This window comes from Silene latifolia, chromosome X, assembly GCF_048544455.1.
Source record: "Silene latifolia isolate original U9 population chromosome X, ASM4854445v1, whole genome shotgun sequence".
In the NCBI taxonomy this organism is placed as follows: domain Eukaryota; kingdom Viridiplantae; phylum Streptophyta; class Magnoliopsida; order Caryophyllales; family Caryophyllaceae; genus Silene; species Silene latifolia.
This window is the reverse complement of record NC_133537.1, coordinates 252,451,127-252,461,253: the sequence shown is the minus strand read 5'-3', so window position 1 is coordinate 252,461,253 and position 10,127 is coordinate 252,451,127. Positions and strand designations below refer to the sequence as shown.

The following is a 10,127-nucleotide window of genomic DNA, read 5'->3' as shown; positions in this document are numbered from 1 at the left end:
CAAGAAGGATGAGTCCCGCACACTGTGAAAACAGTGGGAGTTATTCTAAGGCTAGAGGGCCTATGTCTTGATTAGATCTCGACACGTGCTCAGAATGTTTTGTAATGCAAATGTATACATTACAAAGGAAAACGAGTATGTAGTAAGGTTAAGTGAGGTACAAGAAGTTGATAAAACCTACTAACCAAAGCCTTCTCACGGGCTGAACATGATGAGTCATGTCATTTCAATTGAATTGAGATGAACAACTACATTCAAGATCAAACTGGATTATAGAATATGAAGTAATAATCAAGTATTGATTACTCATATGATAATCACATTTATCGTTCGAGTTTTTAAATCTGAAAACTCCTTTATACTTTGTTACATCCAAACGGGTTGTAGAGACAATATTGAACCCCGTTAAAGTGAACCCGGATTAACATTGTATTTGCCTATAGTCACTTGCATGAGGTGACGTCTCGAAGTGACTAGAGTGTGATGCGATTGATGGCAAGTTCAAGTGCCATAGAGTCAAGTGAGATGACTAGTCGATCACATAGGCAGACTGTTAGGAACACTTTGTCGGGCAGTGACCGCTTATAGAGTTCTGGCAAATTTATAAAGCTTGGTCGTGGCGAGAGCTACTATAGTATTCTAATGAGTCGATTCTTTTGACTAAAGTCTGTTCACCTAAGATGGCACAGTTTCAGATTAGCTTTGATTTATGTTACTACGACCTTCGTAAATGGGGTCAAATTGGCATATTTTGGGTTATGATGGCTGTGGCTAGTCAAAGGGAATAAGTGCGATAGGAATTGTCCACCCCTTTGTCAGGGTTAAAACAATATCTCAGGGCCACTCAAGGAGTAATGAAATGGAAATGCGTGGCCACGCTTGGAAGGTATCTATGGTAGATAAATTCCGGTCAATAGTTATTCTCCAGATCGAGGAAACCACTCTCGATATGATCACTTGCAAGTACGACCCGAAAGACACCTTGCATTGAGTGGGAGATAGTAATAGGACAAGAGAATTGGTGACGCGCACTTGTCGAGGACAAGTGGGAGATTGTTGGAATATATGTCCTCCGACAATAATGCGATCACAATTGTCGATCATATTGATCACATGTTTAAATCTCATTAAAAGAATACAAAAGGGATGATACATTACATATATAGTCAACTGGTCCACACATATTGGTAATGATTGGCTGGCTAGAGTTTGACATTACTGTCGTGCGACGGTGGTGATCATTTGATCCCTTGAGGTCACACCTAAAGGACGATTCCCTTAATTGAAAAGGTTAATTAATTGTATGACGATACAGATTAATTAATTCATTAAAATTGAACAAATTATTATCATAAGAGAGAAAATAACATCTTGTTATAATGTGATTAAATAAGATTTTATTTTGTAATTTAAGAAGTTATATTACAAAAATTAATCGGTGTTTGCGAAACACGCGAGATGAGAATGATAAGTTAGTTATAATTACAAGATGTTGTGAATTATACTAACTATATTTAAATGACCATTTTATGTGAATGTAATTTTGAATTACTAGTCAATTTGTTAAATGGACTCCATATTACACTATATAAACCGAAATTGATGGGCAATGTGAGTAGTTTTGTCTTTTTCCATTTGTCTTATTCATTTGTCTAATATGCTTGATAGTGACATGACTATGGACAAAGGTTTACCCAATTTGTCTTGTGAAGACAAAAAGTAAAAAGGAAAATGGTCCATAACCACTCAAGACCACCGGTTTTATGGAGAAGATAATAGAGATTTTTCCAAATAATTTCAGTTCTCTTATGTTTTATGAAAAACACCACCTTCTCTCTTTTGTTCTTCATAAAATTCATTTTTATGAATCTAATTTGTACAAATCAAACACTAATAATACTAGTAGTAGTATATGAGTATTAGTAACCGATTTTAAGGTAAACCACATTACAAACATCTAGTACATATTAGTTTGTGGGATTTTGGGATAGTCTTGGGTGCTACTTATTGGGGGGGCTTCTATTTTGAAGTCATGAATGTTCATCCATTATTGGAAAGCTCAAGAACTAATAAGAAGGAGATCTTGTTGGTGCCCACAAATGACTGCAATTTAGATGGTGAGAAATTGATTTTCTTATCTCTTCTTATTAAGTTTGCATGCATAAGATTTGTAATTATTTTATGACTAAATAATTTCCAACATATATGAATATGTAAAGTAATGAGATATAGATTTCCAACAGTTATAGTATCACAAGCTCACCTTCATAATATTAAAAGGTGGAAAAGAATCATATACGATATGATTGTATTTTTACTATAAAAAATTGGAAGTTGTTTCTATCACAATTTGTCTAGTATTTATTTATTCCACTAAATCAAAACACGGTTAAAGCAATCAAGTACAATTCATATATGATATGATTACGCATGGTACCTAAGTTGTAGCTTGTTTCAAAAGAAAACATGCGGTCTCTCTTCCTACGTGATCACAAGAACAAAGGGTTTGTTGCTCGTGATGCTGTCTATTAAAGAAATGAGGAGTATTTCTTAAAGACAGAGTGGGAGAAAATGTTCAAGAGCCACAAAATTAAGATAAGACGTAAGGAAAGTGGTCTTTCTTGGTCGATTCGAAACCTAAGTGGACAGAAGTCCTGTTATTTTGGAAGTAACAAGCCTGTAACTTAGTAAGTTGCTTTTTCTCGTTTTAAGTCTACAAAAGGTCCGAAGCAAGCATGAACATGAAAATGTTTATTTAGCTTGGTTGGTTGGTGGCAAAGGGTTTTGCACGCAACAACAACGCTTCATTGTATTCGGATATGATTTTATATAGTTGGATTTTAAAATCATCTTACATGAGTTTTGTAAATCGCAACTATCCTAAAGTAGGATGAGAACTTAAGAGGAAGTCTTAAGTAGATATTAAGGAGTTGAATTGTATGTTTTGATCATGTAATAAACGTTTCTCAAATTATCGAGTAGTTCTGTTTATACATAGAGTTTAGTGGGAGTAATGTGGTGTTATTAGTCTTATATGTGAGGGACATATTGATCATTGTGAATGATGGAAGACTTTGGAGAAGATATCCAGACCCATAAAGATAGTGTTGTAAGTATATTAGTGTTAAATGAATATTCTTATATTGATAAGACTCTGGTCATGTTCAGAGGTATTGAACATGTAGAAATTGAATCCACTTGCTTCCGTTGCGGGATTAATTCAATGCGCTTAGATGTATCACCATTCTTAAATTTCGTATACTTGGAGTATGACGAAAAGTTAGAAATCGGATTTTTGAGAGAAGTCTCTATATAGCATTATAGTTCATTGGTTAGTTCTCTTGGGGCACTAAAGATATGAAGCTAAGTGATTAGAATTGATATGGATTTATGTGCAAGGAGTTACATGATAACCATATTCTAATCACACTAGGATTGTTAGAGAACTATCTTGGCTATATTATTTAAGGAGGATATCTGCTAGATACGCTCTATGCAGTAGAGCAATGAGAGGTTTACAACGAAAATTGAGTACACTTGCAATAATGAGATATGCAAGTAGGAAGGGATGATATTAGGATTCTGTTTTATGAATGGGAGGAACCATGGTAGTTCGTTCCAACAACCGAAGGTCCTATCCATGCACATTGTGAGGACAGTGAGAGTTATTCTAAGGCTAAGGAACCTATCTCTAGATTGGATCTAGACATGTACTCAAAAGGGTTGTTATAATAAAGATTATACAAAGGGAAATGGTATATGGTTAGGGAAAGTGCAAAGTGTTGTTAAAACTTGCTAACCAAGGCCTTTTAATAGGCTACGCATGATAAGTCATGGCATTTCAATTGAGTTGAGATGTATAATTATATACAATATTAAGTATAGATTATAGATTATGTAGTAATTGATATGGTATCAATTTTACATATGTGATAATGCATTCATCGTTTGAGTTCTATTAAAAACTCTTCTGTTACTTTGTTATTTCCAAATGGGTTGTCAGGACAACGTTGAACCCCATTAAAGTGAACTGGATTAACATAGTTGATGTGACCATAATTAGAGCATATTTAGTCTCCGAATTAGCCTTGTTCCCATGCTTTTTAGTGCATATTTGGGTCATTTATTATCTTTACTTCTTTGTTTTTCATATTCTTTGAGGTTTTGTGTCCTTGGTAGGAAAGGAGTGCAAACCTTGCATTTTCATGGCAAAATGAGGCTAAATTGATTGAATTCAATGACCAAGCATCAAGGAGAGACAAGATTAGAAGGCCTTTGTACATACTATAGTAGATGGGCAATGATGAGAAAAGATCCTTGCATCCCCGAGGAAATCCTCAAGGATTCTATGAAGAAAAAGGAAGAAAAGAAGAAGGAACGAAACTGTTTGACAATCCGTGCGGATTGCCCTAAAGACGCCCGTCCATCACCCACAATCCGAGCGTCTTCCTCCACAAGACGCCCGGGCAAAACCTCCACAAGACGCCCATCTTCCCCCTCTGGACGCCCGTCCAGAAGCACCCAAATCTGCCCGTCCCGCGCCAAAAACGCTCGGATTCCCAGACAGTCCATTTCGTCTTCTACAAGCTTCAAGGAAGGATGCTCATCTTTTTCTAAGACTGGCGATTCTTCAAGGACTTAATCGTCATTTAATGTAGGGTAATATCCGTATAAAACCCCTTAAAATTAAGGACTATAACGTAATTTTATCATGTGATTAATTGTCATAAACGAAAAACAAGAGAAACGATAAAAGAATAAGAATCAACCTCGGGTCCTATTCAAATCGGCCTAAGAACAGAAATCAATGTAGATTTCCTCCTAATTGTTGCACCCAAGATCGTCTGAGACTATGCCCCTTGTGCTAGAAATTGCTCTCTGATTGCTTTGCAATATTGAGAGAGCGTTTGTGAGTTTTCTGATGTGAGATCTAGAATTTTTTACAGAAAAATGCTCCAAAACCCTAATTTTCATTCAAATGAAAATGATTAGGTCAAAAGGAGAGAGGGACTCTCCTTTTGTTATTCTCGGCCAACCGAGTGCTTAGGGAGGGAGTGGGCTTTCCACTTTCTCCTTATTTAACTCGTGGTCCGACTCGTTTTGCTAAATGTGTATGACGGGTTTTAATTATAAATTGTCATCCGTTATCGGATATTAAAATATCGACTAATAACATGAATCAGTCGATATGTTAATACTTGTCCGACAATGACAATATTGTATTATTAATCAACTCAATATACATTAATTAAATATAACCGTTTATATTCAATTTGCGAATTAACCGCTTAATTCACCTTAGCCAGTATTATTGAATCCGTATTAAATAAATATCTCAACATCGCGTTTGACTAATTATTAGTCAATAACTCCGACTAACCGCTTAGTCATATTAGGCATCAACATGACTGTATTTTCATACCGTCACATCTCTCAAACGTATCCTATAGGTGTGACTTTTAGGGACCAGTTGATCACCGCCATCTGTATGACAATAACGTCAAACTTATCTAGCAAGCCAACCGTTATTGATAAACGTGGGCCAACTGATAATAATACAAAAGTATACCCTTTAATCCTTTTAGAGATTTATATGTCATTGCACTAACTGTGGAGGACACCAGCCCCAACAAGCTCCCACTTTTCCGTACAAGTGTACATGCAATAACGTTATCCGCACTAACTGGAGGACACCGGCTCCAACATTTAAGCCTTTAGTAAACCCTAATTTATGCACCTAATCCCCACAATAAATACCCCGTTAGTCTAATTAGAAGAGCATGTTCTTCTTAGCAATCTTTAGAGTAGTTAATATCAATCAAATCTCTCTTTAATCTTGTAATCAACATTTAATCAAGTTTTAATACAAATTTTATTTCCTTAATCTCTCTCTTGTTCATCCTTTATTTTGGGTAATTGAAGATTATTTGGGTTATTATTGGGAGATTGACAACCTTCCAATCAAGCATCAAGTACTTCTTTTATTCTTTGCTTTATTATTGGAATCATTAGTAGGTATAATTCTCTTAATCCCTTTTTAATTATTGTTAATCATTTTCATTTATTCATCATGTTTCACTTTGTTAGTATGATTGATAACCTTGCTAGCATGTTCAACATGATAATGAGTGAGTAGTTTCTTTAGCTAGGGTTAATGGGTAATTAGGGGAAACCAACATGGGGAATGATTCATGCTTAATTTAATATGTTTTCATAATTTATTTGCTTGCTTGTTGTGATCTCAACTTATGCACATGTTATGTTTGATGAAATGTGAGCCTATGAATCCTTGCATTTTTTACCCATCACCTATCTTTTCAACGAGACTTGTAAGACATAAACCAACTCGAGTCTCATTAGACCATGCATATTGTTTAGTAGGGAAGATTAAGTCGACTTGTAGGTGTTGTACAATCTAATCGATTCTGCTCCGGGACCAAACTTTTCTAGGATTGTAAGATATAAACCAACTCGATCCATCACAACAAAAATTGCTTGCTTATAATTTGAGAATATGTTTGTATGATCAATTCCCATGAATCCCCTATGACCCCATGACACCCTAGTGCCTTTTATTAATTGCTTACATCCCTTTTAATTCATCTTGCTTATTTACTTTCATTGCTATTAGTTTAGTGATCTTCTACTTCAAACCCCAAATTGTGACACCCTTAGACACCACTAGTTGCAATAGAAATCTCATCTCAATTCCCGTCCCTTGGGATCCGACCTTTACTTGCTTCTTTAGTAATTGTAGAGTGTTTGTGAAGTTATAAATTGTGTTTTGGTCTAGGTGCTCCTAATGACAAATACTGAAAACTAAACCCCACGAGGGATCACGACCCAAAAATGGCGCCGTTGCCGGGGACGGTGTTAACTTGATTTAGATTTTCATGTATTGTTATTAGTTGTGTCTTTCTTTGCCTTGGGGAAGTAAAACTCCTTAAGGTTTGTTCTAATTATTTTCAAGTTGTTTGATATTTTGCATGTCTAGAAGATCACAAGGTGACTTGTTACCCTTTGATCACGAAATTGAAAGGTCTTTGACAACCAATAGAAGACTTGCTAGGAGAACTTTGAGAGGTATTGGTGTGGTTGTAGATATTCAACCAAATACTATTGAGTTCATCAACTCTTTTGCAAGAGAAGGTGAGGAGAACCCAACATAAAATCCAACACAAAATCCAACACAAAATCAACCCATAATGCCTAAGTTTTCATCACATTCCGTACCCACCGAGGAGAACCTACCCAATGGTACTTCCACACCACAACATCTAACCGGAAATTTTATTGCCAAATCCGCATTTATCTAATTAGTCGAAAGAAGCCAATTTGGGGGGATGCCTAGTGAAGACCCTCACTCTCATATGGAGACTTTTTGCAACTATTGGGATGCGATTTCTCAAACCGGTGTAACTCAAGACCAAATTCGATGGGTCTTATTTCCCTTTTCTCTAATTGGCACCGCGAAACAATGGTTGAAAGGCCTTGATAAGGCTACTCTCGGAATCGATTTTTGGAAGAAGTTGGCTCTAGCTTTCTACAAAAAGTTCTATCCACCGGAAAATACTAACATGCTAAGAGCTCAAATTACGGGCTTTAAGCAAAGAGATGAAGAATCTTTGTATGAAGCTTGGGAACGATTCAAAGGAATTTGTCGCTCATGTCCTCATCATGGACTTAGCGAGTGGTTCTTGGTACAATAATTTTGGAACGGTCTTTATGAAGACTCAAGAAACATTCTCAAAATTGAATCAAATGAAATGTTCACCGAAGTTGATGACAATAAAACTTGGAACAAAATTGAGGAAATGGCGGTCCATAACTCACAATATAGTAGACCTCGCAAGGCTACAGGAGAAGGAAAGCATGAAGGGGACTCCATTACTCAATTGGGTGCTCAACTTAGTGCTCACATTGATACCATCAATCTGAAGTTTGAAAACGCTATGGCTAGACTTGAAGAAGCCTCAAAATCACCAAAGCATCATGTTAATGCCATGACGACATCTTCATCAATCCCAAGTGGGATATGTGAGAATTGTGGAACTTTGGGACATGACCAAAGTGAATGTAGGGGAACAAATGAACAAGTGAATGCTTTTCAAGCATACAAGAGTGGTACCCCTTATTCAAACTATTACAATGAAAACACCAAATTCCATCCAAATCTCTCATACAAAAGCCAAAATGTTCAAAACCCTCAACCAACATACACCACACCTCCCATGAGAAACCAAAATCAAAGACCCTTTTACAACCAAAACCAAGGTTACCAAAATCAAACTCCTTACAATCAACAAAATGACCAAGGTTTTGATGTTCAAAAAGCGGTCCTCCAAATGCAAAAGAATCAACAAGAGTTTTTCACTCAAATGCAAAAGGATAGTCAAGCAAAGTAAATCACCATCAACAACATCATAGCTCACACCAAAATGTTGGAAACACAATTGACTCAACTAGCATCTTCAAGCTCACAAAGACAAAAGGGGAAATTACCATCTCAAAGTAATCCCCCAAGACATGAAACAGTTAGTGCCATTCACTTGAGGAGTGGTATTAGGTATGAAGCACCAAGGAAGCAAGTTGAGGATGAAGTTATGGAAGCTAGTGACAAAGAAGAAATTGTGCAAAACTCCAAAGATGGAGAACCATCAAAAGAAGAAATTTCAAAGAAAAATGAAGGCAAGGTCAAGGAAAAGGAGCCCATTGTGATTAGACTTCCTTTTCCGAGTCGTCAAGCCAAGCCCAAATATGATGACCAACTTGGAAAATTTATGGAAATTGTGAAGAATTTGGAAGTTTCGATTCTTTTCACGGAATTAATCAATCACGTGCCGGCCTATGCAAAATACATGAAAGACATCCTCACAAAGAAGAAGTCGATCCGGAAGCTTGAGACTATCGCTTTGACTAAGGTGAGTAGTGCAATCCTTCAAGGGAGTTCACCTCCAAAACTCAAAGATCCAGGAAGCTTCTCAATACCGTGTACCATTGGCGACACCACGATCAACAAAGCCTTATGTGATCTAGGGGCTAGTGTGAGTGTTATGCCGTACTCGGTGAGTAAAAGGTTAGGGATGAGAGAGCTTAAATGCACCAATATCACACTCCAAATGGCCGATAGATCGACGAAGACACCATTAGGGATATGGGAAGATGTTCCCGTAAGAGTTGGGAACTTTTTCATCCCGGTGGACTTTGTCATTGTTGACATGGAAGAAGACTCCAACATTCCAATCATTTTAGGAAGACCTTTGTTATACACCGCGGGTGCGGTGATTGATGTGAAGCATGGAGAGCTCACTCTAGAAGTAGGAGATGAGAGCATAACTTTCAATCTTGACAAGACCATGAGAGCTCCCTGTTTGCATGAACCATGTTTTATGGTTGATCATTATAGCCGGAAGGATGATAGGAAGAAGTTGGAATTCCAATGGAAGAAGAAAATTGATGATGCTCCATTCAAAGAGCAAGTGAATTGTAACAAAGAGAGCTTGAAAAGCTCACCAAAGTCAAGCAATGAAGAGGATGGCCTCATTGGCCAAGACAAGAAAGTGGGAGAGTTGTCTCTATTAACTCAAGAGATCTTTAGTGATCAAATAGATGAAGTTTGTGGTCTTTGGGACGATGAGTTTGAAGGGATTTTCAATCCCTATATTGGTAATGCTATCGATAAAGACCAACATGAAGGACAACAAGGGCAAATGTCTATTGAAGATCTTTATCATGATAATGAACAAGCTTTTGACTACTTCTTCAAGGTGTTGAGCAACATCAACAACACCTTGGACATGCCCCCATGACATATCACTAAGGATGAGAGTTTGGTGGAGTCCTCCCTAAACCACCATTTGTAAATATTTCTAACTCCCTAACTCGCATTTTAATTCTTACATTGCATTTTTGTCATTTTTGGATTTTTATGCTTTGATCAAGGTAATTATCATTTTTTAGAGAAGTGAGGTAGGGACTAATGATTTAATTGATGTGTAGTGCTTTAGCTTAGTGTGGGGATAGCAATTGCCTAGGCTATTCATGCCTTAGTAGTGCCCCTACAATGAAGAACACGGGATTTGAAGAATGAAAAATGACAAGGGATATGCAAGTGCACGGATGGAACT

The 10,127-nt window shown here is 36.9% G+C and overlaps 1 non-coding gene across 1 annotated transcript; it reads right to left on the bottom strand.

The window, feature by feature from the left end:
• Positions 1–7,577: 7,577 nt before the first annotated feature.
• On the bottom strand, positions 7,578–7,684 carry LOC141624307 (small nucleolar RNA R71). Its single transcript, XR_012534113.1, has one exon. It is a non-coding gene; the product is annotated as a small nucleolar RNA R71 (small nucleolar RNA).
• Between the last annotated feature and the right edge of the window lie 2,443 nt (positions 7,685–10,127).